This window comes from Narcine bancroftii, chromosome 7 (assembly GCF_036971445.1).
Source record: "Narcine bancroftii isolate sNarBan1 chromosome 7, sNarBan1.hap1, whole genome shotgun sequence".
Lineage (NCBI taxonomy): Eukaryota > Metazoa > Chordata > Chondrichthyes > Torpediniformes > Narcinidae > Narcine > Narcine bancroftii.
Genome location: NC_091475.1, coordinates 178,853,619 through 178,879,194, shown reverse-complemented (window position 1 = coordinate 178,879,194; position 25,576 = coordinate 178,853,619). Strand labels below are relative to the sequence as shown.

At 46.3% G+C, this 25,576-nt stretch overlaps 1 protein-coding gene across 2 annotated transcripts in view; it reads left to right on the top strand.

Moving 5' to 3' along the window:
- The window catches only part of flt1 (fms related receptor tyrosine kinase 1), a 274,469-nt gene that overhangs the window by 237,167 nt on the left and 11,726 nt on the right, over positions 1-25,576 (top strand). The gene's annotated exons all lie outside the window — the stretch shown is intronic.

Sequence of the window (25,576 nt, the reverse complement as noted above, 5' to 3'; positions counted from 1 at the left end):
TGTCATGACACCACTTGGAACCTCCCGAGCCAGTTCAATTAAGCCTCCGATGAGCCACTACATGCCCCCCAGAACTGGCGATAGGAGGCTAATCTTCTGATGTCATTACTGTCCACCGCTCATGTGCAGTCATCCGTACCTTTGCATCGGGGATTGAGGCAAAGGCCAATCAAGGTGGAGATGAGCGGGCTTTAGTCAGTCAGTCGTAAATGTCTCTGGATGCCCCCCAATATCCACTACACAAGTTGTACAATTGTTTCATAGCACCCTGAAGGGGCCCTCATATGGCCTCTGTTGTAAGGGTGACCCATGTGCACCTCTTCACACAAACACAAACTCACTGTCCCGGAGGTCCTTTTGGATGAAGGTTGTTGTTGTTCCATGCCTTGACGTGGGAAATGAAGCCAATTTTCCAAGCCACTCCTGCAGTCTGTCTAAGACTCCAGTCAATGGCACCTCCTGTCTGCCTGCTGCAGCATGAACTCCCCAGGTACATTGAGTAGAGCTCCATAAACCAACTCGGCCATTGATAATTTGAGATCCTCCTTAGGTGTTTTTTTAATCTGCAGGAGGACCCAGGGGAGCTTGTCTGCCCAAGCAGGTCTCTGGAGGCAGGCCGTCAGTGTAGCCTTCGTGTGCCAATGGAACTGCTCCACCAGGCTATTTGACTGTGGATGGTAGGTTTTTGCATGGTGAGGCTGTATTCCCAGCAGTCACGACAAAACATCCCAGAGTGTGGAGGTAAACTGTGGGCCTCTGTCGAAGGTGACGAGTCTGGGTAGGCTGAACCGAGAAATGGAAACTCTGGCACATGAATTGATCGATGAGTCTGTCATAGGAACCGCTTTTGGCCACCTGGAGAATCTGTCAATGGCTGTTAACAAGTACATAGATCCGGTGACACCTAATGCGGGCTGACAATGTCAACATGCACATGGTCAGATCTGCGTTGCGGTGGCTGGAAAGGCTGAAGTGGCACCTTCACATGCCTTTGCACTTTTGTAGATTGGCAGTCCATGCACATCTTTGCCCAGTATGTGACCTGCTTTTTGCATCCATACCAGACAAACGTCAGCTATCAGACAGACCGTTGCTCGAATGGAATGGTGGGACAGCTATCAGACAGCTATCAGACAGACCGTTGCTCGAATGGAATGGTGAGACAGTCTGTGAATAGCATTGAAAATGCATTGTCTCCATGCAGCAGGGACAATCGGGCAAGACTGACCTGCAGAAACATCGCACATTTTAGGGCTTTGTACCTTGCAGCTCAAAGGCTACGTCCTCGAGTTGCAGGCTTATGACAGCAGTTCTAAGCCGGGATTTCATTGTCCTGGGGATGAGCTTTGGTGAACACCATGTAGTCTTCACTGGAGAGAGGGCACATACTGCTTGAACGAAGGAGCTGGATAGGGCATCAGCCATCACGTTGCACTTCTGGAGATATGTTTAATCCTGGTTGAAAACTCAGAATCGTAAGATAGATGGCATTGCCGGCGGGCTGACCATGGATCTGATGCCTTCGCGAAAGCGAACGTTAGCAGTTTGTGGTCAGTAAAAACCGTGAAGTCTCTATCTTTCAAAAAATAGCAAAAATGTCTGACCGCTAGGTACACCACTAGCAGTTCCCTATTGAATGTGCTGTATTTCGTTTCTGGAGGGTGGAGGTGCCTATTAATAAAAGCTAGAGGCTTCCATTGGTGTATTGTTCCAAGACCCTGCCTACTACAGCGTTGGACGCATCTATCGTCAAAGGAGGTTGGTGCATCCATTTGTGGGTGGACCAGCAATTTTACCTTTGCTTGGGTGCCTTTGGTCTACTGGAATGCTACTGTCATCTCCTTTGTCCACTCAAGTTCTTTGGCACCACTGGACATGAGGTCAAAGCTCATAATATGAGCTGCAGAGGGTAGAAAGTGACGTTGAAATTGACCATCCCCTCAAATTCATGGAGTCTTTTGATGGTATCAGGCCTCATGAATTTGAGGATGGTACTACCTTGCTAGGCAATGGAACGATGCCACAGCTACTGATCTGATGACCCAAGACCTTAATAGAGGACTGCCCAAATTTGCACTCGGCAGGATTCAGAGTTAGCCTGAACTCCTGAAAGCACCAACAGAGTAAACACAGATGCTACAGGTGCTCTTTGTGGGTGTGGCTGGTGACAAGTATGTCATCTAAGTATATGAAAAAGAAGTCCAGCCCACGCCCCACTGTGTCCATCAGTCGCTGGAATGTCTGTGTAATATTTTTGAGCCCAAAAGGCATTCTCAAAACTTCAAAGAGGCTGAATATTGTTATGATGGCAGTCTTGGGCACATCCTCCAGGTTTATAGGTATTTGGTGGTACCCACGCACCAAGTCAATTTTAGAAAACATCCTGGCCCCATGAAGATTAGCTGTAAAGTCTGCACTGGTAATGTTGAGACGCCTGTAATCCCAGCAAGGTATTCAGCCTCCCGTGGTTTTGGGCACCATATGTGGCCGGGAAGCCCACAGGCTTCCAAGTTCCTCCATTCTGAGGAACTCATTTTGCAAGCTGCAACATGTCAGGTGGCAGATGTTGGGCTCAGGAATGTAGAGGAAGTCCTTGGGTGAGGATGTGGTGTGCGATGCCATGTTTAGAATGTCTGGAAACTCTGCAAGAAGTTGTTCGAGTACTCCACGGTGTCATGGCATGGCATTTTCCAGAAAAGTGCAAGGGAGTTGGACAGTGGCGAGCTCCAGATCCCCAGCGTTGATGGTAAAAACACCATGTGGTTGTCATGGAGTCATGCTTGACTGGGGGAACATGTGTCCTCGTCTCTGGTACTTGTGGAGCCTGTGTACTAATTTCTGTGGGCCTTGTGTCTTGCTGTTTTGCACGCCACAGAATGTCTTCACAGCCAGCCACTGTTCCAGGGTTATCAAAGTCCTCGTCAGCCAACATGAGGTGGATGTCTTCTGGCACATGCTCTAAAAACAACTTCTTGAGGAGCAAGCAAGACTATGACCATCTGCCAGTGTCAACTTGTCGTTCATTAATTCTGAAGGGGCGCGGTCCCCTAGGCCATTGATATGGAGGAGCCATTCAGCTCACTCTCATGTCATGAGAGACTGTATATTCAGAGAAGAGGGACTTTTAGGGCTTTGTACTTGCTGAGAGCTGGTGAGTCCCAAAGGAAATCCACTACTTGACTGGCCATGTCTTGGTTGAGGGCGCTAGTACTTAGTGGTTTTCACTCCTATCTTGCAAATATGGAACTGCACCTCAGCCTGCCCGCACCTCAGCCTGCCCGTACCAAACTTCAGATTGAGTGGTCCAAAAGACAGGCAGTTTGAGCAAAGCTGGATCCAAAACCTTTTTGGGCCCGTTGGGGTCACCAATGTAGGAACTGGGTGAAATAAATAATGAGGAAATGATAAAAATAGTCAAGTCTAAAACTTGAATTATATGAAAAAAACAAAAGTAGATGTGGCTTTTATACAAGAAACTCATTTAACAGAAATAAAACATATGAAATTAAAAAGATGGGGGGGCGTTCTCTTCTTCATTTAATTCTAAAGCTGGAGGGGTAGCAATATTGTAAATAAAAGTTTACCAATTGAAATATTGAATGTAATGATTAATAAAGTGGGGATAAATTGTAAAATATATTCTTTGATGAACATATATGCACCAAATGTAGATGATGGAAAATTTATACGATATGTTTTTATGAAGTTAGCTAACACAAAAGGGAAAATAATTATGGGAGGAGACTTTAGTTTTACTTTTGATTCCAAGTTGGATAGATCAGGAAGAATTATGGTTAAAAATAAGGTGACAAAGGATGTGAAAAATGTTATGAATGAAATTGAAACTTGATAGTTGGAGGAAGATGCTTCATGATATTAGGGATTATTCATTTTATTCTTATAGGCATGACATATTTCCGTATAGATATGTTTTTAATTGCCTCTCAACTCCAGACAAGAGTCCATAGTATTGAATATCAAGTGAGGATATTGTCTGAACACTCACCTTTAGTTATGTCAGTTTTATTGGAGGAGGAGCAAAATATAGGTTATAGATGGAGGTTTAATGCAGTAGTGTTGAAAAGGAAAGATTTTTGTGACTTTATAAAGCAACAGATATATTTTTTATGGACCAGAATGAATAATAAGTTTGTGGTATGGGATTCTTTGAAGGCTTATTTAAGAGGACAAATAATAAGGCTAAGGTTAAAAAAGAATATATGTCTGAAGTTAATTATTTGGAAAAGGACATAATAAAGATGGAAAAAGAATTGCAAAATTGAGGGAATGAATGGATTTAAAGAAATGGTAGCTTAATACAATACAAACATATAGAATAGAGAGGGATATAAGATGAACCCGACAAAAATATTACAAATTGGGTGATAGAGCACATAAAGTTTTAGCATGGCAATTGAAGATGGAACAAGTATCGAGAACAATAATAGCTGTAAAAGAAGATTCAGGTCATATTACTTACAAAACATAAGGTATTAATGATGTGTTTATGAAATTCTATAAATCAGAATCTTTGAAGAATGGGGATAAAATAGACAAATATTTGTCCAAAATTACTTTACCATAGTTAAGCATAGAAGAGAAGACAGAATTAACAAATCCATTTACAGTTACAGAATTATATGATATATTGATGTCTTTACCAAATAATAAGGCTCCAGGGGAGGATGATTTCTCTCTGGAGTTTTATAAAGAATTTAAAGAGTTATTAATTCCAATATTTATGGGGTTGTTAGATCAAATGGAAGATCTTTGGGACTTACCTGAGTTGTTCAAAACTGCATTAATAGCAGTTATTCCAAAAAAAGGGAAGGACCCTTTGCTTCCATCTTCATATAGACCAATTTCATTATTGAATACTGATTATAAAATTTTGTATAAACTAATAGCTAATAGATTAGCTAAATGTTTACCTAAAATTATTAATATGGACCAAACAGGTTTTATTAAAAATAGAAGATCAGTGGATAATATTGTTAGATTTTTAAGTTTAATAGATTTGGCTCAGGAAAGAATAATACTATCAGTGGCTTTAGCTTTAGATGCATTAGAATGGGATTATTTATTTAAAATACTGAAGGTTTCTGGAATTCCGACAAATTTTATAAACTGGATAAAAGCATTATATAATTCTCCAAAGGCTAAGGTGATTACAAATAGGCAAATATCAAAATCTTTTTTGTTGGAAGGATCATCTAGACAAGGATGTCCATTATCTCCTTTTTTTATTTACATTAGCTATAGAAACTTTTAGCTGAGGTGATTAGAAGTGATACTGAGATTGAGGGCTTTAAGATACATGATAAAGAACATAAAATTAGTCTTTTTGCAGATGATGTATTATATATTACAAATCCTGAAAGCTCATTACAAAAAGTAAATGACTGATTGATGGAGTATGGGTTAGTATCAGGTTACAAAGTAAATATTGATAAAAGTGAAGTGATGCCAATGATTGAGACAGACAAGGTTCAAGTTAAGAAAAGGACAACATTTAAATGGCAGACTGGTGCAATTAAATATTTACAAATTAATGCTGATAAGAATTTAAATAATTTATTTAAATGTAACTACATACCTTTTTTGAGGAAAATTAAAGAAGATTTATTAAGATGGAAGGATTTGCCAATTTCTTTAATAGGAAGAATTAATTGTATGAAGATGAATATTTTTCATAGAATACAATACCTTTTTCAATCTTTATCAATTTTTATACCAATAACATTTGTCAGGATTTAATTAAGATTTATTTGGTGTGATAAAATGCCTCGGATGGCATTGGAAAAATTAACATGGAAATTTGATCATGGGGACATTGATTGCCTAATTTAAAAAATTATTATAAAGCAGCTCAACTTAGATTTTTGTCTTCTTGTTATCAGACTGATGAAAAGATTGCATGGGTGCAAAGTGAAATGAGTAAAATAGGAGAAAATAATTCAGAGCATATTTTATATAAATGGCATGAGGGGTTATTAAAAGGAAAATCAGATACAGCAATTTTGAGGCATATACTCAAAGTATGGAATGGAATACATGCAGAAAGAGGAATGAAGAATTATCAGTTGGCTAAAATGATATTAAATCAAAATCCTTTTAATTCATTTTATGATTAATAATTATTATTTTAACGTTTCATATAATCATTGAATAAAAAGAATAAAGGATTGTTTTTTTGGGATCTGTAGTGCTGGACACAGCCAAAAAAGATTCAGCCACCATATTGAAAGTTGTTAATGACAGTTTTTATTCAAATTCAGCGCGCGCCCTTTTGTGGGCAGCATGAGCTCAGTCACCTCGTGCATTGTGACATCATAATCGCTGCCCCAGGTGTGCGCTGGACAGGAGACCTGAGGCAGGGAGAAAACCCTGACAGCGCCATCTTCCCATGGCTGCCCCACCATGTGGTGTTACACGCAGGGACGGTTTGCCATGAGAGAGTGCACCGCCACAGATCCATTTTTTTGACTTTTGATCAATTGAAAGGTAAGTATAATGTACCACATAATACTATTTTTTCTTGCTATCAACGTAAATCATATTTAAAAAGAAAGTTAAGGATGAATTTTAAATTAGCAAGACAAAGTCCATTTGAATATCTAATAATGGACACGTCTATTGAAAGATTTATTACCAATATGTATATTAAATTACAAGAGACTATTCAGAAAAAGGTTTTATTCAAATCTAAATTCAAAAATCAAAAGATTCAAGAAGTATGGTCAAAATTATGCTATGAAAGTGTAACTATTACAATTAATGTTAGATATCAAATGGTACAATTTAATTTTTTACAGCAATTATATTATACTCCATACAAATTACATGCACTTCATTTGAATTGTTCTGATCCATGTTTTAGATGTAATCAAGAAGTAGGATCTTTCCTGCATGCAGTCTGGCAATGTAAAAAGGTAGAAAAGTTTTGGAAGGATATAAGTATTCTATTGGGTCAAATTTTGAATTTACAAATTTTGAAGGAATTATTGGAAGTTTTTAAGTGTAGCAATAGGAATAGCAAAGAAATCTATAGCTGTAACATGGAAATCTGGTGATATTGAGGAATCGAGTAGATGGCAAACTGAACTATTAAATTGTATACCATTATAGAAAATAACATATAATTTACAAAATCAACCAGAAAAATTTGATAAGATTTGGAAACCCTACATAGATTTTATAGCTACGACTTTATCTGCACCATCTACCACGCCCCCGTCAACCGCCCTAATTAGTTATGGTTTAAGATTGTTATGTAAACTGAAATTAATTAATTAAAAGATAGAGGTTTATTAGACAGGTGCTACTTTTTTGGGGAGAGAGGGGGTGGGTGGGGGGGGGGGAGAAAATACATAAAAACTATATTACTTTTGGGTCATAGTTTTTATTATTTTTGTTATGGATAAATACTGTATATGTTTTGACACAAATAGAAAATAAAAATTTTTTAAAGTATGATTGCAATCTACAAAGTAACATATTTAATTAAGATTTTATTCTATACTTTGAACTACTTTGTTCAGTTTGTTGTTCCATTAAATAAAACATCAATGAGCATTTCTTATCTTTATGTGATACAATGTCTAAATAAATTAATAACACAAAGTAGTCAAGTCAAAGTTCAGTAAAAGCTGTTTACTCCAACAGTCATGCACAGCTTTTAAAACCCTGTGCGTTCCAAACAACGTCATCACATTGTGACGTCACTCGGAACTTCCCAAACTGGTCCGATTAAGCCTCCATTCCCACTACAGTTCCACCACACAACCTACTAACCAGAATGGTTAAAAATAAAAACAATTAAATACAGTTCATTGAACATAATGAATTAGATTATGTGAATTATCTGATACTTGCTTTCTCCCCCCCAGCTCAGATTAAATGGAGTCATGAACCTGTAGTAGGTCTAATGCAGTGAGTGTAGTGAGCAGATTTGTTGAGTCACTGCTGGGAAAATGAAGGAAATTAGTACTCCGCCACTGACTGAAACATGGTTGAAAAATTACCATTGAACACTTAACTGGAAGTTGTACAAATTTCCTGACCACTACAGAGGAAATAGCAGCACTTTCAGATCAAACTCATCCCATTTTCATCCGCAGTTGTCTCGGAAAAGCACTTCTCACTCTCCCTTTGGGCAGAAGATGTATGAATTTCAAAACACGCATCTCCAAATTCAAGGACAGTTTCTTTCCTTCTTGAAGGGACTTCCTATCAGTATAAGATAATGCCTTGCACAGTTTAACCATACTTCTTACTTTAACATGGGGAAAAATATAGGCAAATTATCTACCAGTTGTGAAAGTGTAATGTTAAAGTTGGTTATTGTTAGTCATTCACTGGCATTTATTGCCCATTAGGATCACATAGTTAAACTGTTACATTCCTTATGGAAAAGTTAGTCCCAAGTGTTCTCCTAAAAGAGGTGACCCATCACTATGAAGGTATAAAGAGAAAGAGAGTGGAGATGAGGGGAGTGGGGAACTTGCAAGTGGTGACATTTCCTTTCATCTGCTCCCTATGCCTAGCGGGCAGAGGAGGTGGGTTTAGGAGGTGTTGGTATAGCTTCATTGAGTGGCTGGTGCATCTTGTAGATGATAGACAGTAGGCTCAGTACCCCGATGATGGAGGGGGTACGTTAGCAATGATTGTAGTTAGATCACATACATTGTCTGTTGCTATTACATTGATGGTTGTATCTGTAACACATCATTGCTAAAGATGAGGTCCAGTAGAATTTCATTCTATTTTTATCCCCTTATGATTTTTCACAGCCCAACTTAGTGAGTTTTTGCCACCCAGTGAACTTGGTCTCCCTTGCATCTTTCAAAGAGAGTTCAATATGTTGAAGTACAGATTCACAGAATATCCAGTTAATCAGGAGTTTTCTTATATACATTCAAAATTGACAGGGCTTGGTATTAAATTTAAGGACGCTGCAAGCCACTCTTGCCCCACTCTGCAGCACTGTGTGGGTCTGTCCTGTGGTCACATACTCAGGGAAGTGATTTCTTGCAGGGACCTAAGATTGGTGAATCGTAAAATGGGGAGATTTTGAAAAATCAAACAGATGTTGTCTTCTCCTTTAAGTTCCTGGGTCAGCGCAGAGTGGTGACTCTGTGTTATTACTATTGTAATAACTTGATTCATGAGAGTTGTCCATGGAGCCACATCAGAGGGGAGTGAATGGTTGCTGTTTGGAATCATATATGGGGGCAGCAAATAACACCGTACATTTTAAAAAAATGTTTTGCTTCCAGAAAAAAGTTGTTGGTTGTGATCAACAATTTCAACCTGAACACAAAGATAATTTCAGATTTGCTATATCATGTAGGAAGTTGGAGAAATATTACATTAACTTTCATTGAATTTAGCATGTTTAATCTCATAATGATACTGACACGTTGCGTTAGTTCAGCTACCCTAAAAATGGTTTTGTAGTGCGGTGTTTGCCAGAATCAGACACACACGATGTAAAGACTGAACAACAGGCTTTAATCCACAAAGACTTCCACAGAGCCAGGCTGGCTGTAACTGCAGCAACTCTGAGTGAGGCGGGTGCAGGCTTATATCCCGGAGGGGGATTGACACCTGACCGGGTGGGGCTCGATCCCTTCAGGCCGACTGATTGACAGCCAGACAGGTGTTGTCCTGTCCTCTTACACTCCTGCAGGTACAGAGGTTGCCCCCTGCAGTAGGCCGGCGGTACACTCCTGCAGGTACAGAGGTTTCCCCCTGCAGTAGGCCGACGGTACATTCCTGCAGGTACAGAGGTTGCCCCCTGCTGTAGGCCGGCGGTACACTCCTGCAGGTACAGAGGTTGCCCCCTGCAGTAGGCCGGCAGTACACTCCTGCAGGTACAGAGGTTTCCCCCTGCAGTAGGCAGGCGGTATACTCCTGCAGGTACAGAGGTTTCCCCCTACAGTAGGCCGGCGGTACACTCCTGCAGGTACAGAGGTTTCCCCCTGCAGTAGGCTGGCGGTACACTCCTGCAGGTACAGAGTTTTCCCCCTGCAGTAGGCCGGCGGTACACTCCTGCAGGTACAGAGGTTTCCCCCTGCAGTAGGCCGGCGGTACACTCCTGCAGGAACAGAGGTTTCCCCCTGCAGTAGGCCGGCGGTACACTCCTGCAGGTACAGAGGTTGCCCCCTGCAGTAGGCCGGCGGTACACTCCTGCAGGTACAGAGGTTTCCCCCTGCAGTAGGCCGGCGGAACACTCCTGCAGGTACAGAGGTTGCCCCCTGCAGTAGGCCGGCTGAACACTCCTGCAGGTACAGAGGTTGCCCCCTGCAGTAGGCCGGCGGTACACTCCTGCAGGTACAGAGGTATTCCCCTGCAGTAGGCCGGCAATACACTCCTGCAGGTATAGAGGTTTCCCCCTGCAGTAGGCAGGCGGTACACTCCTGCAGGTACAGAGGTTTCCCCCTGCAGTAGGCCGGCGGTACACTCCTGCAGGTACAGAGGTTGCCCCCTGCTGTAGGCCGGCGGTACACTCCTGCAGGTACAGAGGTTTCCCTCTGCAGTAGGCCGGCGGTACACTCCTGCAGGTACAGAGGTTGCCCCCTGCAGTAGGCCGGCGGTACACTCCTGCAGGTACAGAGGTTTCCCCCTGCAGTAGGCCGGCGGTACACGCCTGCAGGTACAGAGGTTTCCCCCTGCAGTAGGCCGACGGTACACTCCTGCAGGTACAGAGGTTGCCCCCTGCAGTAGGCCGGCGGTACACTCCTGCAGGTACAGAGGTTTCCCCCTGCAGTAGGCCGGCAGTACACTCCTGCAGGTACAGAGGTTTCCCCCTGCAGTAGGCAGGCGGTACACTCCTGCAGGTACAGAGGTTTCCCCCTGCATTAGGCCGGCGGTACACTCCTGCAGGTACAGAGGTTGCCCCCTGCAGTAGGCCGGCGGTACACTCCTGCAGGTACAGAGGTTTCCCCCTGCAGTAGGCCGGTGGTACACTCCTGCAGGTACAGAGGTTTCCCCCTGCAGTAGGCCGGTGGTACACTCCTGCAGGTACAGAGGTTGCCCACTGCAGTAAGCTGGCGGTACATTCCTGCAGGTACAGCGGTGACCCCCTGCAGTAGGCGGGTGGTATACTCCTGCAGGTATTGAGGTTTCCCCCTGCAGTAGGCCGGCGGTACACTCCTGCAGGTACAGAGGTTGCCCCCTGCAGTAGGCCGGGGGTACACTCCTGCAGGTACAGAGGTTTCCCCCTGCTGTAGGCCGGCGGTACACTCCTGCAGGTACAGAGGTTTCCCCCTGCAGTAGGCCGGCGGTACAGTCCTGCATGTACAGAGGTTTCCCCCTGCAGTAGGCCGGCTGTACACTCCTGCAGGTACAGAGGCTGCCCCCTGCAGTAGGCCGGCGGTACACTCCTGCAGGTACAGAGATTTCCGCCTGAAGTAGGCCAGCGGTACACTCCTGCAGGTACAGATGTTTCCGCCTGAAGTACGCCGGCGGTACACTCCTGCAGGTACAGAGGTTTCCCCCTGCAGTAGGCCGGCGGTACACTCCTGCAGGTACAGAGGTTGCCCCCTACAGTAGGCCGGCGGTACACTCCTGCAGGTACAGAGGTTTCCCCCTGCAGTAGGCCGGCGGTACACTCCTGCAGGTACAGAGTTTTCCCCCTGCAGTAGGCCGGCGGTACACTCCTGCAGGTACAGAGGTTTCCCCCTGCAGTAGGCCGGCGGTACACTCCTGCAGGAACAGAGGTTTCCCCCTGCAGTAGGCCGGCGGTACACTCCTGCAGGTACAGAGGTTGCCCCCTGCAGTAGGCCGGCGGTACACTCCTGCAGGTACAGAGGTTTCCCCCTGCAGTAGGCCGGCGGAACACTCCTGCAGGTACAGAGGTTGCCCCCTGCAGTAGGCCGGCGGTACACTCCTGCAGGTACAGAGGTATTCCCCTGCAGTAGGCCGGCAATACACTCCTGCAGGTATAGAGGTTTCCTCCTGCAGTAGGCAGGCGGTACACTCCTGCAGGTACAGAGGTTTCCCCCTGCAGTAGGCCGGCGGTACACTCCTGCAGGTACAGAGGTTGCCCCCTGCTGTAGGCCGGCGGTACACTCCTGCAGGTACAGAGGTTTCCCTCTGCAGTAGGCCGGCGGTACACTCCTGCAGGTACAGAGGTTGCCCCCTGCAGTAGGCCGGCGGTACACTCCTGCAGGTACAGAGGTTTCCCCCTGCAGTAGGCCGGCGGTACACGCCTGCAGGTACAGAGGTTTCCCCCTGCAGTAGGCCGACGGTACACTCCTGCAGGTACAGAGGTTGCCCCCTGCAGTAGGCCGGCGGTACACTCCTGCAGGTACAGAGGTTTCCCCCTGCAGTAGGCTGGCGGTACACTTCTGCAGGTACAGAGGTTTCCCCCTGCAGTAGGCAGGCGGTACACTCCTGCAGGTACAGAGGTTTCCCCCTGCAGTAGGCCGGCGGTACACTCCTGCAGGTACAGAGGTTTCCCCCTGCTGTAGGCTGGCGGTACACTCCTGCAGGTACAGAGGTTTCCCCCTGCAGTAGGCCGGCGGTACAGTCCTGCATGTACAGAGGTTTCCCCCTGCAGTAGGCCGGCTGTACACTCCTGCAGGTACAGAGGCTGCCCCCTGCAGTAGGCCGGCGGTACACTCCTGCAGGTACAGAGATTTCCGCCTGAAGTAGGCCAGCGGTACACTCCTGCAGGTACAGATGTTTCCGCCTGAAGTACGCCGGCGGTACACTCCTGCAGGTACAGAGGTTTCCCCCTGCAGTAGGCCGGCGGTACACTCCTGCAGGTACAGAGGTTTCCCCCTGCAGTAGGCCGGCGGTATACTCCTGCAGGTACAGAGGTTTCCCCCTGCAGTAGGCCGGCGGTATACTCCTGCAGGTACAGAGGTTTCCCCCTGCAGTAGGCCGGCGGTATACTCCTGCAGGTACAGAGGTTTCCCCCTGCAGTAGGCCGGCGGTACACTCCTGCAGGTACAGAGGTTGCCCCCTGCAGTAGGCCGACGGTACACTCCTGCAGGTACAGAGGTTTCCCCCTGCAGTAGGCCGGCGGTACACTCCTGCAGGTATAGAGGTTTCCCCCTGCAGTAGGCCGGCGGTACACTCCTGCATGTACAGAGGTTTCCCCCTGCAGTAGGCCGGCGGTACACTCCTGCAGGTACAGAGGTTTCCCCTGCAGTAGGCCGGAGGTACACTCCTGCAGGTACAGAGGTTTCCCCCTGCAGTCGGCTGGCGGTACACTCCTGCAGGTACAAAGGTTTCCCCCTGCAGTAGGCCGGCGGTATACTCCTGCAGGTACAGAGGTTTCCCCCTGCAGTAGGCAGGCGGTACACTCCTGCAGGTACAGAGGTTTCCCTCTGCAGTAGGCCGGTTGTACTCTCCTGCAGGTACAGAGGTTGCCCCCTGCAGTAGGCCGGCGGTACACTCCTGCAGGTACAGAGGTTTCCCCCTGCAGTAGGCCGGTGGTACACTCCTGCAGGTACAGAGGTTGCCCCCTGCAGTAAGCTGGCGGTACATTCCTGCAGGTACAGAGGTGACCCCCTGCAGTAGGCGGGTGGTATACTCCTGCAGGTATTGAGGTTTCCCCCTGCAGTAGGCCGGCGGTACACTCCTGCAGGTACAGAGGTTTCCCCCTGCAGTAGGCCGGCGGTACACTCCTGCAGGTACAGAGGTTGCCCCCTGCAGTAGGCCGGGGGTACACTCCTGCAGCTACAGAGGTTGCCCCCTGCAGTAGGCTGGCGGTACACTCCTGCAGGTACAGAGGTTTCCCCCTGCAGTAGGCCGGCGGTACACTCCTGCAGGTACAGAGGTTTCCCCCTGCAGTAGGCCGGCGGTACACTCCTGCAGGTACAGAGGTTTCCCCCTGCAGTAGGCCGGCGGTATACTCCTGCAGGTACAGAGGTTTCCTCCTGCAGTAGGCCTGTGGTACACTCCTGCAGGTATAGAGGTTGCCCCCTGCAGTAGGCCGGCGGTACACTCCTGCAGGTACAGAGGTTTCCCCCTGCAGTAGGCCGGTGGTACACTCCTGCAGGTACAGAGATTGCCCTCTGCAGTAGGCCGGCGGTACACTCCTGCAGGTACAGAAGTTTCCCCCTGCAGTAGACCGGTGGTACACTCCTGCAGGTACAGAGGTTTCCCCCTGCAGTAGACCGGTGGTACACTCCTGCAGGTATAGAGGTTGCCCCCTGCAGTAGGCCGGCGGTACACTCCTGCAGGTACAGAGGTTGCCCCCTGCAGTAGGCCGGCGGTACACTCCTGCAGGTACAGAGGTTTCCCCCTGCAGTAGGCCGGCGGTACACGCCTGCAGGTACAGAGGTTTCCCCCTGCAGTAGGCCGACGGTACACTCCTGCAGGTACAGAGGTTTCCCCCTGCAGTAGGCCGGTGGTACACTCCTGCAGGTATAGAGGTTTCCCCCTGCAGTAGGCCGGTGGTACACTCCTGCAGGTACAGAGGTTGCCCCCTGCAGTAAGCTGGCGGTACATTCCTGCAGGTACAGAGGTGACCCCCTGCAGTAGGCGGGTGGTATACTCCTGCAGGTATTGAGGTTTCCCCCTGCAGTAGGCCGGCGGTACACTCCTGCAGGTACAGAGGTTTCCCCCTGCAGTAGGCCGGCGGTACACTCCTGCAGGTACAGAGGTTGCCCCCTGCAGTAGGCCGGCGGTACACTCCTGCAGGTACAGAGGTTTCCCCCTGCAGTAGGCTGGTGGTACACTCCTGCAGGTACAGAGGTTGCCCCCTGCAGTAAGCTGGCGGTACATTCCTGCAGGTACAGAGGTGACCCCCTGCAGTAGGCGGGTGGTATACTCCTGCAGGTATTGAGGTTTCCCCCTGCAGTAGGCCGGCGGTACACTCCTGCAGGTACAGAGGTTTCCCCCTGCAGTAGGCCGGCGGTATACTCCTGCAGGTACAGAGGTTTCCTCCTGCAGTAGGCCTGTGGTACACTCCTGCAGGTATAGAGGTTGCCCCCTGCAGTAGGCCGGTGGTACACTCCTGCAGGTACAGAGGTTTCCCCCTGCAGTAGGCCGGTGGTACACTCCTGCAGGTACAGAGATTGCCCTCTGCAGTAGGCCGGCGGTACACTCCTGCAGGTACAGAAGTTTCCCCCTGCAGTAGACCGGTGGTACACTCCTGCAGGTACAGAGGTTTCCCCCTGCAGTAGACCGGTGGTACACTCCTGCAGGTACAGAGGTTTCCCCCTGCAGTAGACCGGTGGTACACTCCTGCAGGTACAGAGGTTTCCCCCTGCAGTAGACCGGTGGTACACTCCTGCAGGTACAGAAGTTTCCCCCTGCAGTAGACCGGTGGTACACTCCTGCAGGTACAGAGGTTGCCCCCTGCTGGTCAGCCACAAACGAGCCTGCAGCTGACGTGGACTTTTTTACCCCCTCCATAAATCTTCGTCCGCGAAGCCAAGCCAAAGAAAGAAAGAAGAAAGAGACCGGTGGTACACTCCTGCAGGTACAGAAGTTTGCCCCTGCAGTAGACCGGTGGTACACTCCTGCAGGTACAGAGGTTGCCCCCTGCAGTAGGCCAGCGGTATACTCCTGCAGGTACAGAGGTTTCCTCCTGCAGTAGGCCAGCGGTACACTCCTGCAGGTACAGAGATTGCCCCCTGCAGTAGGCCAGCGGTGTACCACCATAGTTTTGCTGCTGATTTTCACTTGAACTCAGCACCTGATGCCTCTTGTCTCAGTGTCCAACAATAGTCATTCAGCATTAATAGATTCCAGTTGCAATGTCATAGTGAAACTATTCACCATGTTCGTCAATGACTACACCAAGATCAGCAGGGAAGTCCAAATGCAACTACAGGAAATCAAATTTCAATGGCATGTTCCACTTCATGATTTTGTGTACTTGAAATGTGACAGGAAATCACAAAAATAGGATATATTTAAAAAACAGTACGTGATCAAAAAATTATAAGACGATTTCCATGATCAGCAGCCCAAAATCCATAAAATACATGCAAAATTGTTCAGGAAGCAAAATCCTCATTGTCCAGTGTAATTTACAAACAGCATTAATAAACAAGATGAACTTTTAAGACAATCCAGGAGGGGTTTTACTCAATTAACTTAAAATAACTGTATTTAAATTCCCCAGATATTGTGGTGAAATTTGGATTCATTTCTATGAATTACTTGGTGGCATGGTTAGTGTAAGTTCAGTTCAATGATTGTACAGGGCCAACAACCCAGATTCGAATCTGAACTGTCTACCAGGCGCTTGTCCATTCTTTGTGTGTGTGTGTGTTTTTGTTTCCTCCGGGTTCTCCAGTTTCCTCCCATGTTCCAAAGACATACAGGGTTAGAAGGTGAATTGGTCACATGATTGTATTTGGACAATGTAGGCTCGTGAGCTGGAAGGGCCTGCTACCATGCTGTATTTCGAAACTGGAGATTATCACTGAAGGAAATTGACGATGGTGGTTGTCCAGCATCATCCATGACTCACTCAGGTATGCCCAAATGAGGTAATGTATCCAAGAGAGCCAATCATAAGGTAGCTTCACCTCTGGGTGGACTTGACTTTGATTGGCAGATGAGATGACTTCTGACCAGCTGTCATGTGACCCTCCACATTACAGTAGCTCTGCTGCCTCACAGCTCCAATGGCCCAAGTTCAGACCTGGCCTTCAACGCTGTTTGTGTGGCATTTACATGTTTGTCTTCCCTGTGACCATGTGAGTTTCTATCAAGAGGTTTTCTCCCACAGCCCAAAGATACATAGCTTAGTAGGTTAATTGGATGTTGTGTCCACCCCTTGTCACTCACATGGTTGAGTAGTACATCCTCAAGAGCCTGTTTTTGAGCTGTTTGACTCCATGACTCTACAAACCAAGTCCACAGATCCCTCCAAGATTGCTGCATGTTGATCAGTTGGATAAGAAGGCATATGGTGTTTTGGCCTTCAGTGGTCTGGGAATTGAGTTCAAGAGCTGTCAGGTAATGTTGCAGCTCTATAGACCACCATTGAGTGTTGCATTCATTTAATGAGGGGAATAGATAAGGCGGACTGCCAGCACCTTTTTCTGGGGTGACAAAAGCAAATACCAGAGGTGAGTGGAGTAAAGTTTAGGGGACATATTAGGGGTAGGTTTTTTTACACAGAGAGTAGTGGGAGCCTTAAATCAATTGTTGGGGGTGTTGGTGGAGTCTGGTACAATAGGGATATTTAAAATGCTCGTAGATAGCACATGGATTTCAGAAAAATAGGGGGTTGTGGTGTGAGGTAGGGAAGGATTAGATTGCTGTGGAATAGGTTTATATGTGTCAGCAAAACATTGCTGAAGGGCCTGTACTGTGCTGTAATGTTCCATGAACTACTGTCCAGTCAAACAATGAAATCTATTCTGAGAAATGACATGCATCTGAAATGAGGAAGCAGCATTTAGAGCAGTTGTGATTATTTGAAAATTCTGCCTACATTTTTGTTGGCTACTCATGATTTGCAAAGGAAAACCACAGTATTTCTCAATTATCTCACAATATTCTGCAAAAATCTGTTCTGAACAGGAACATTATACAAGATGGGTGATGTCTGGGTTTACCATACAATTTGCATCTACATTGATCCAAATTTTCCTGGCATCAGAGGGTGGGAAGCAGAGGGGAAAGAGAACAAATTGCTTGAAGGTAATTACAGTAGCAATGCAGAGGTAATTCCTGATTTCTGGTTTATCTCAGATTTTACGGAAGGCTTTATAATTAGTGAAGTTAGCTTGTCTGATATTTTTGAGTGATCTATAATGGAAGGATTTTGTAATAAATGCTTCAGGATTATTTGAATATGTCTGAAGACACTGTGGTTGAAGTAAACACACAATGCTGGGGAAACTCAGCAGGTCAATCAACATACATTATCGAGCAAGGAATAAGATACATAACAAACATTTTGGGCTCAAGCCCTTCACCAAAGTTATTAAAAAAATGTAGACAAGTGTCCAAACAGAATGGTGAGGGCAAGGGGAAAAGGGAGTACAATCCCAAAGGCAGGAGGTAAGGAATAAGGAAAGGAGGGAACACCAGCAAGCAGTGGGTGGGGGTTGGCGGGTGTAGAGGGATGGCTCTGTGAATGAAGTGTGTGGAGAGTTGGAGGTTCGAGAATTCTGGAGGTTCAAAAATTCTGACATGCTTCCCATCCAGTGCACCACAGACGTGATGGAAGTTCCACTTCTCAGAAAAACCCATGGCCACTTCCTTCCACTCCTCTGGTGTGGATGGACACTTGATAGCCTCCTCATGATACTCATCGTAGATGGCTTGGCCCACCTCTGGGACAATACTGACAATGGTGTTTGGAGCCACATGGAAGCCATAGGACAAGCTATTGTAGGAGTTTCCTGCAGCAAGGAACCTTCAAACCAGGGGGCAGGGCCTTCCTGAAGTTAGTGTCTTGCTTCTGGATCCTAAGAGTAAGGTGAGCTACCAGCTTCCTGAACATCTCTGGATCCACCCTCAGGAAATTCTTGAAGGACCTCACATTCCCTTCTTCCAGCTGTTGCCATTGTAGGAGCCACTCACGTACCCACATTGTCTTTGCCTTCCTGACACCCTTTCTGACCTTATCCCTAGCCCTGGCCTTTGCCTTGTTCACAGCCAGAGCAATCAGCACAAGGGCAAAGGCCTCCTTCTGCTCATCCTCCAGGCAAGGATCCTACTCCAACAGCATAACAGCCTCATTGCAGATATCCATGGTGAGAGTTCTTGACTGTCTGACGTCTGAAAAGTGAATGATAGATCTAGTTGTAGATCTAAACAGGGTGAAGTCACAGCGATGTCCCTGCAACCTTATGGAGATACATGGCGACTGCCTGAGACTGCCTGAGACGTCACGGAGACGTCGTGGAGATGTTGCCACAACTGAGAAGATGTCTCGGAGGTGTTCCCATGACTTCTGGGCAAATTGATTGTCATCTTGTCTGGATACGTCGCGGAGATGTCTCCGAGATGTCTCGGTCGTCGCCCTAGCGTCGCCTTGGTGAGAGCACAAGCCATTTTTTTTGTCTCCCGAGTCGCTGCGACTGATTAGTTGAAACAGTCACGGCGACGTCTCCGCCAATGAGATAGTGCCTTTAAAGTAGAGCCTGTGGCACCTGTTCTCGCCTTCCCCATCCCAAGCCAAGTGCGTGCATGGTTATCACAAGGCGCTAGCCAATTTCGTGCTTGGAAATTGGGCCGAGGATTTCCAGCTGTCCCTGTTGTTCTGATGGAAAAATCGGACTTTTGTTATTGAACATGCAGCACGTTTGTGACAGTTGCCAACCCTGAAGGAATTCTAACTTGATTTTAAAGAATTGATACTTTTCCTCACTGCTACACTGTGAATCTGAAGCCCCCGAAGCTGCTCTCAGTTTCCCATCCAGCTGCCAGGGTGCTGGATTATTGCTCACAGCCAGTTACAAACGGCACATTTTGATGCTAAAAACACGTCCTCCAAAAAAAACACACACACAAGGGCCACTAAATGTGAGCGCTGGCGCCATTTGAAGCAGGGAGCGAGGAAGGATGCTGGGCCTGGCTTGGTGGGCTCCTTGCAGCCACTGCCCTCAGGATGTGTCCAGAACTGGCTGAGGAGGAGCAGCTGCCACTCCCTGCTCCACTGAAGGAGGGAGACACTCCCCACCCTGGCCCATGGGATCCTGCACTTGCCCACGGGTTGGTTCCCAATGGTTTTCTGTTGTTGTCTCTGTGCCGCGAAACTGACTATTGTGTAGCCCACTGCACTAATTAAGTATAATGCAAGTTCCAGCTATCCCTTGGGTGAAACAAAATCATTTTGGGAACCCCTCCAAACTTTTTATCCTTATGCTGACTTGTTTTAGATATTGAGTGGCTCATTCAACAGCATTTTGTTCTTTGAACTTTAAAAAAAAACTTTCAAGTGAACCCAGAGTCTCAAGGAACTCACATGGCAGTGTTGGGCTAAACAAATGGACTGCTCCAATCAAAGGGTGCATTTGTACAACACAACCTGAAGAGGAGAATGCAGAGAGTCTCTGTGGTGGGTGGGGGTAGGAGAGAGAGTGAGGGTTGAATAGACACAGGGCCCTCCTGATGTGTACTGAGTTTGCTATTGGATTCCCCACAAAACTGGGCTGAGACCTTCAGTGACAATCTTCTGTGAGCTCTAGCCACAATTCCCATCTCGACCTTCATCCATGCCAGCCAAGGTGCCCATCTACACTGATCCCATATGCCTGCATTTTGCCCACATCTCTCTAAACCTTTCCTATCATTAATCTGTTCAAATGCCTTTTCATTGTTGAAATTGTACTTGCCTCTACCACCTCCTGACTTGTATATCTAATGCCTTCTCAACCTTTCCCCTCTCACCTTAAACCTGTGCCCTCTAGTTTCAGACTCCCCGAATATGAGAAAATGACAATAACTATCTGCCCCATCTAAGTCCTTCAAAATGTTATAAACCTTTACAAGGTCATCCCTCTGCTTCCTTCACTCCAAGGAAAGCAGTCCCACTCTATCCAGTCTCTCATTATAACTCAAGCCTTCCAATTCAATCAACCTTCCTGCTCGCATGCCCGTCTTAAATAAAGGCACAACCTTAGCCATCCTGCCTTTCAGTATCTTACCCATGGCTAACAAATATTAAAATATCTGTCAGGAACCCAGTAATTTCCTCTCTTGCGTCCCCCACAACATCCTATGATACACTGAGGATTTCTTCACCGTTTTGTACTTCATGATTGCTGACACCTTTATTAAATGTTGCTATACTTCAGGACATCACCATTCTAGCTTCCATGCCCTTTTCTATGACACTCCTGTTCGGCTCCGAATCATGGGTCCTCTACCGGCATCACCTACGGCTCCTAGAACGCTTCCACCAGCGTTGTCTCCGCTCCATCCTCAACATTCATTGGAGTGACTTCATCCCTAACATCGAAGTACTCGAGATGGCAGAGGCCGACAGCATCGAATCCACGCTGCTGAAGATCCAACTGCGCTGGGTAGGTCACATCTCCAGAATGGAGGACCATCGCCTTCCCAAGATCTTGTTATATGGCGAGCTCTCCACTGGCCACCATGACAGAGGTGAACCAAAGAAGAGGTACAAGGACTGCCTAAAGAAATCTCTTGGTGCCTGCCTCAAACCGTGCATCTTGGCGCCTCACAGTTCAGCGGGCAGCAACCTCCTTCGAAGAAGACCGCAGAGCCTGCCTCTCCGTCAAAAGACAAAGGAGGAAAAACCCAACACCCAACCCCAACCAACCAATTTTCCCCTGCAACCGCTGCAACCGTGTCTGCCTGTCCCGCATCGGACTTGTCAGCCACAATCGAACCTGCAGCTGACATAGACATTTACCCCCTCCATAAATCTTCGTCCAGGAAGCCAAGCCAAAGAGAAGAGACAGACAATAAATATTCATCTACGACTTCACCCAACTCCTGTGGTTGCACAGATAGATGACCACACTGATACTTTCTGATGCTCTCTGCCTACTTACCCTTTCCTCTTTAACATAGAATCCTCTAGGATTCTCCTTTACCTTGTCTGCCAGGGGTCTCTCGTGTCCTCTTTTAGGTTTCCTAATTTTTTTCTAAGTATGCTCCAACATGCCTCGTACTCGCCAAAGGTCTTGTTTGATCGAAGTTGCCAATACTGGACATATACATTTCTTTTATTTGACCATAGCCTCATTATCTATCGTCAACCAGAGTCCATTTATCCTGCCTGCCTTGCCATTCACTCTAGGAAGTTCAGGTTTGTCACATTATAGCTGGTATAGCTGAGAAGGATTCTTCCACAGTCTAGCAAGTCATCTCTAACATTCATACAGCCATACAAATGAGCAGGGCAAAAGCACAGTTGTAGAATATGGAGTTACAGTGAGAAAGATAAATAGGTACCCAGCAAGGGTAGCATGAGAGTACTGTTTAGATTCATTCAGTAGGTTCTTGGTAGTGGGGAAAATGCTGTTGTTGAGCCATTTCACCTTCCTGAACTTTCTCCCCAATGGGAGGAAGGAGAAGAGTGGAGTATGCTAGGATCTTCAGTATGTTGATTGCCTTACTTAGGCAGCAAGAAATGGCCATGAAGGGGAGGGAAGTTTGTGTGACCTGCATCACCATTTTCCATAGCTTCTTCTGATTCTGGGCAGATCTGTCCCCAAACCACACTGTGATGCATTCAGTAGGTATGTTTCTGATGGCGCACAGTTACATGTTGTTAGACTGACATTGTGGACATGCCGAACACCCTTGGTCTTCTGAGAAGTAAAGGTGGTGTGGTTTCTTTACCTTTGAGTCAAAGTGATTGGTTGTGGCCAGGAAATGTTTACTTCCAGGATCTTGAAGCTATCTACTGTCTCTACCTCAGCATCACTAAAGTGAACAGGGGTGTGGGCTTTACTCCCTCTCCTGAAGTATACAATCAGCTCCTTTGGTGTTGAGAGAGGTTGTTATTTTGGCATTACTGAGTAGACTCTCAATCTCCTTTCTGTATTCCGTTTTTTTCTTATTTGATATTCAACCTACAGCTCAGTGAACTATAAGATGGGGTTGCATGGTTATTTGACTGTACAGTGGTGTGTGTGCAAGGAATATAGTTGAGGGCTGATGACACTTCTAGCAGGGCACCAGCATTGAGGGTGATTATGGAGGAGATCCTGCTGCCCATCCTCACTGATTGTGGTTGGTTAGAGAAGAAGTCAAGGATCCTGAATTGCAGAGGCCTATATCTTGAAGTTTGGGAGAGAGTTCATCAGGGACTATGGTATTGAATGTGGCGCTGTAGCAGATGAATAATGGTCTGGCAAGGGTGACCTTGGTGATCAGGGCCAAGTGGATGGCCACTGTGATGGAATCTGCCACGCATCTACAGCAGGGCTTCCCAAAACTTTGTAGCTCATGAAAACCTTTTGGGGAGCACTTGGAAATCATGAGAACCCCAATCGCCAATTACAGTTTAAAAGACCTGGTATATACACAAACATAGTAAGAAAATGAATAAACTCACCATTCTCCATGTTGAAATCATTTGTTGCATCTAATTTACATTTAACAGGATGATGGAATTGTTTCTTGTCCTCATAGATCCTCTTAATGTTGGGCACAATATTAGATAGCGGTATCCTTATGTCAGGAGTGATATCAAGTCAATTTTGGTATTTTGTTTTCGTTGCTGCATAATATGAAAATCCATCCTTGCCCATGTAAGTCATGGAAAATGGTAATAGGCAATGCACAAGATTTGGCCAAGGATGGATATTCTTCACTCAGGTTTCATCTGTGCACATATACAAACACATTATCCATGGAATGGCATTCTTCTTCATGTAGTTATTGATACAGTTAAAACATTTCCCCAGTTGTGTGTCTTTGCAAGGCCTCACAAAGAAGCATATCTTCCTCAATATCCTTCTCGTACACATACCCTAACGAAGACTAGCAGCACTGGAAGACCTGCTACATCTGTTTCTTTACACTTGATTTTTCAGATAAAGGCATCATGAAAGAATCTTCATGAAAAAAATGGTGGCACCTCAGAACTTGCTTCAGATGAATTATCCTGTCTCCTATGTTCTTAATTCAGTACTGCACACATAGAATATCTTTCAGTTTAAAATTTTAAAATATGGCTAGTCTTGCGCCAAAATAAATCTGAGCCTTATTGGTTGAAAATGGTGCTGCTGATGTCAGGCCTTAAGATGCCATTTTGTTTTGTTTTGTTAGCATCAAGGTATCTGTTTGCTGAACACAGTGATTTAAGGACACAGGTAAAAAGTAATTTAAATAAAAAAAGTTTTACAAGTTTTAGTTATTACTACCATTTCTTACGATGAACCCCGTTTGGGAAACGCTGATCTACAGGAACACAATGGTCCTGATCTCTTCCAATCTCACTTGCAGAAGAAGATAACCGGCAATCTTTATTTAGAGCTTTGACAATTTTTGAGGTTTCCACAAAGCAGCTGAAATGTTACACCTGCGTGGAGCAAACATACACCTCCACACAGGTATCACATTTCAACTCTCGATGAGGAATAGACTGCTGGAGATTCTATTCCTGCTCTTCCACTTCTCAATTTCCACCTGATTAGGGCAGCCCAGGTTCAGAGTCCAGGGGTGAATGTGGTCCATTCTCAATGAGCAATTCCGGAGAAGTTGACGTTAATGTTATCTAGTTAGAGAGGGCCCAGATGGAAAATTAGATGCTGGTCCTCTAATTTGTGGGTGGTCTTGGTTTGACAATATGAGGCCATGGACAGGCACATCAGCGCAGGAGTGATGTACAGAATTGAAATGGTTGGCCACTGAAACTGAACGGTCTGGTTGGGGAAGACACACAAATTTATAAAAAAAATAAACTTTGCTCTCCAAAGTGAAAATGCAAAACCAGGGTTGCAGAGATCAAGGGAAAGATGGGAGTCAGACTTGAATACAATGGAAAATGCAACACTGTCCAAGGCACTGACAATTGAAAGCTAAAGCACCAACCACACTGCCAGAGGGAGATTCTTCATGGAGCATTATTCACCATGATATCATGAGGGATTGGTCTTTGGTTCCATTTACACAATGAGCCATTGATAACTGGGAAGAGGAGTGAAAAAGGGAACTGACAGCCCACGTATTGTGGGCATTCTGGGAGTGACTCATCCTTCTGCCATTCCAGTCACTAAAGGTCCAATTTTCCATTCACCCACAGTCTCATATCTTTCCCTCCCTTGCTGCTATGACCATGAAGGAAAAATAAAAGACATATCAAATCCAAATTTATAAATTAGAGAATGTGAAACTCTATGGAAAATATTCACTATTTCACCCACTCTCTTCATTGTGACCACCCAGTGACAGATGCTAGGTTACTGACTGAGAGGAGGTGACCTTGTAGAAGGTTATTCTTGAGAAGGTCAAGCTCTTGGAAGCCATGAGTCAGGCTGCACTTTCTCACCGTGTGCTCATCGCTGGATGCTGAGGGTTATCACCCAGAAAGTGGAGAGCAGGTTCCTGCTCTGTGTGGCCAATGCCATTCCTCTTGGGAAGTGTCTCCAATTCCCTCAGAACCTTCTCCCTGCAACCATGTGGAGTTGACCCAGGTGCTCTGGTTTCCTCTCACATTCCAAAAATGTGCAGGTTGTTAGAGGGAATAAAACACACAAGTCTGCAGACACAGTGAGTGAAGTAAAGACACAGTGCTGGAGAAACTCTTCAGGTCAAACTGTCTAAAAAGATACAAAACCAACATTTTGGGTTTGAGCCCTTCTTGGAAGTATGAGCAAAATGTAAGTGGACGCCTGAATAAAATGGTGGGGATGGGGAAGGGCAGGGGGTGGAGCAAAAACACACAGGCAGAAGGTAATAGGTGGATAAGGGAGGGAGGGTACACCAGCAAGCAGGGGGAGAGGATATGGCTCTGTGAATGGAGAGGGAAGGGGGTGGAGAGCTGGAGGTAAGGAGATAGGGGGATAGGGAAGGAAGGGAAAATGGGGAGTGGGCTGGCAGAAACCGGAAAAGTCGACGTTAATGCCCCAGATGGATGTTGGTCCTCTCATTTGTGGGTGGTCTTGGTTTGACAATATGAGGCCATGGACAGGCACATCAGCGGGGGAGTAATGTGCAGAAT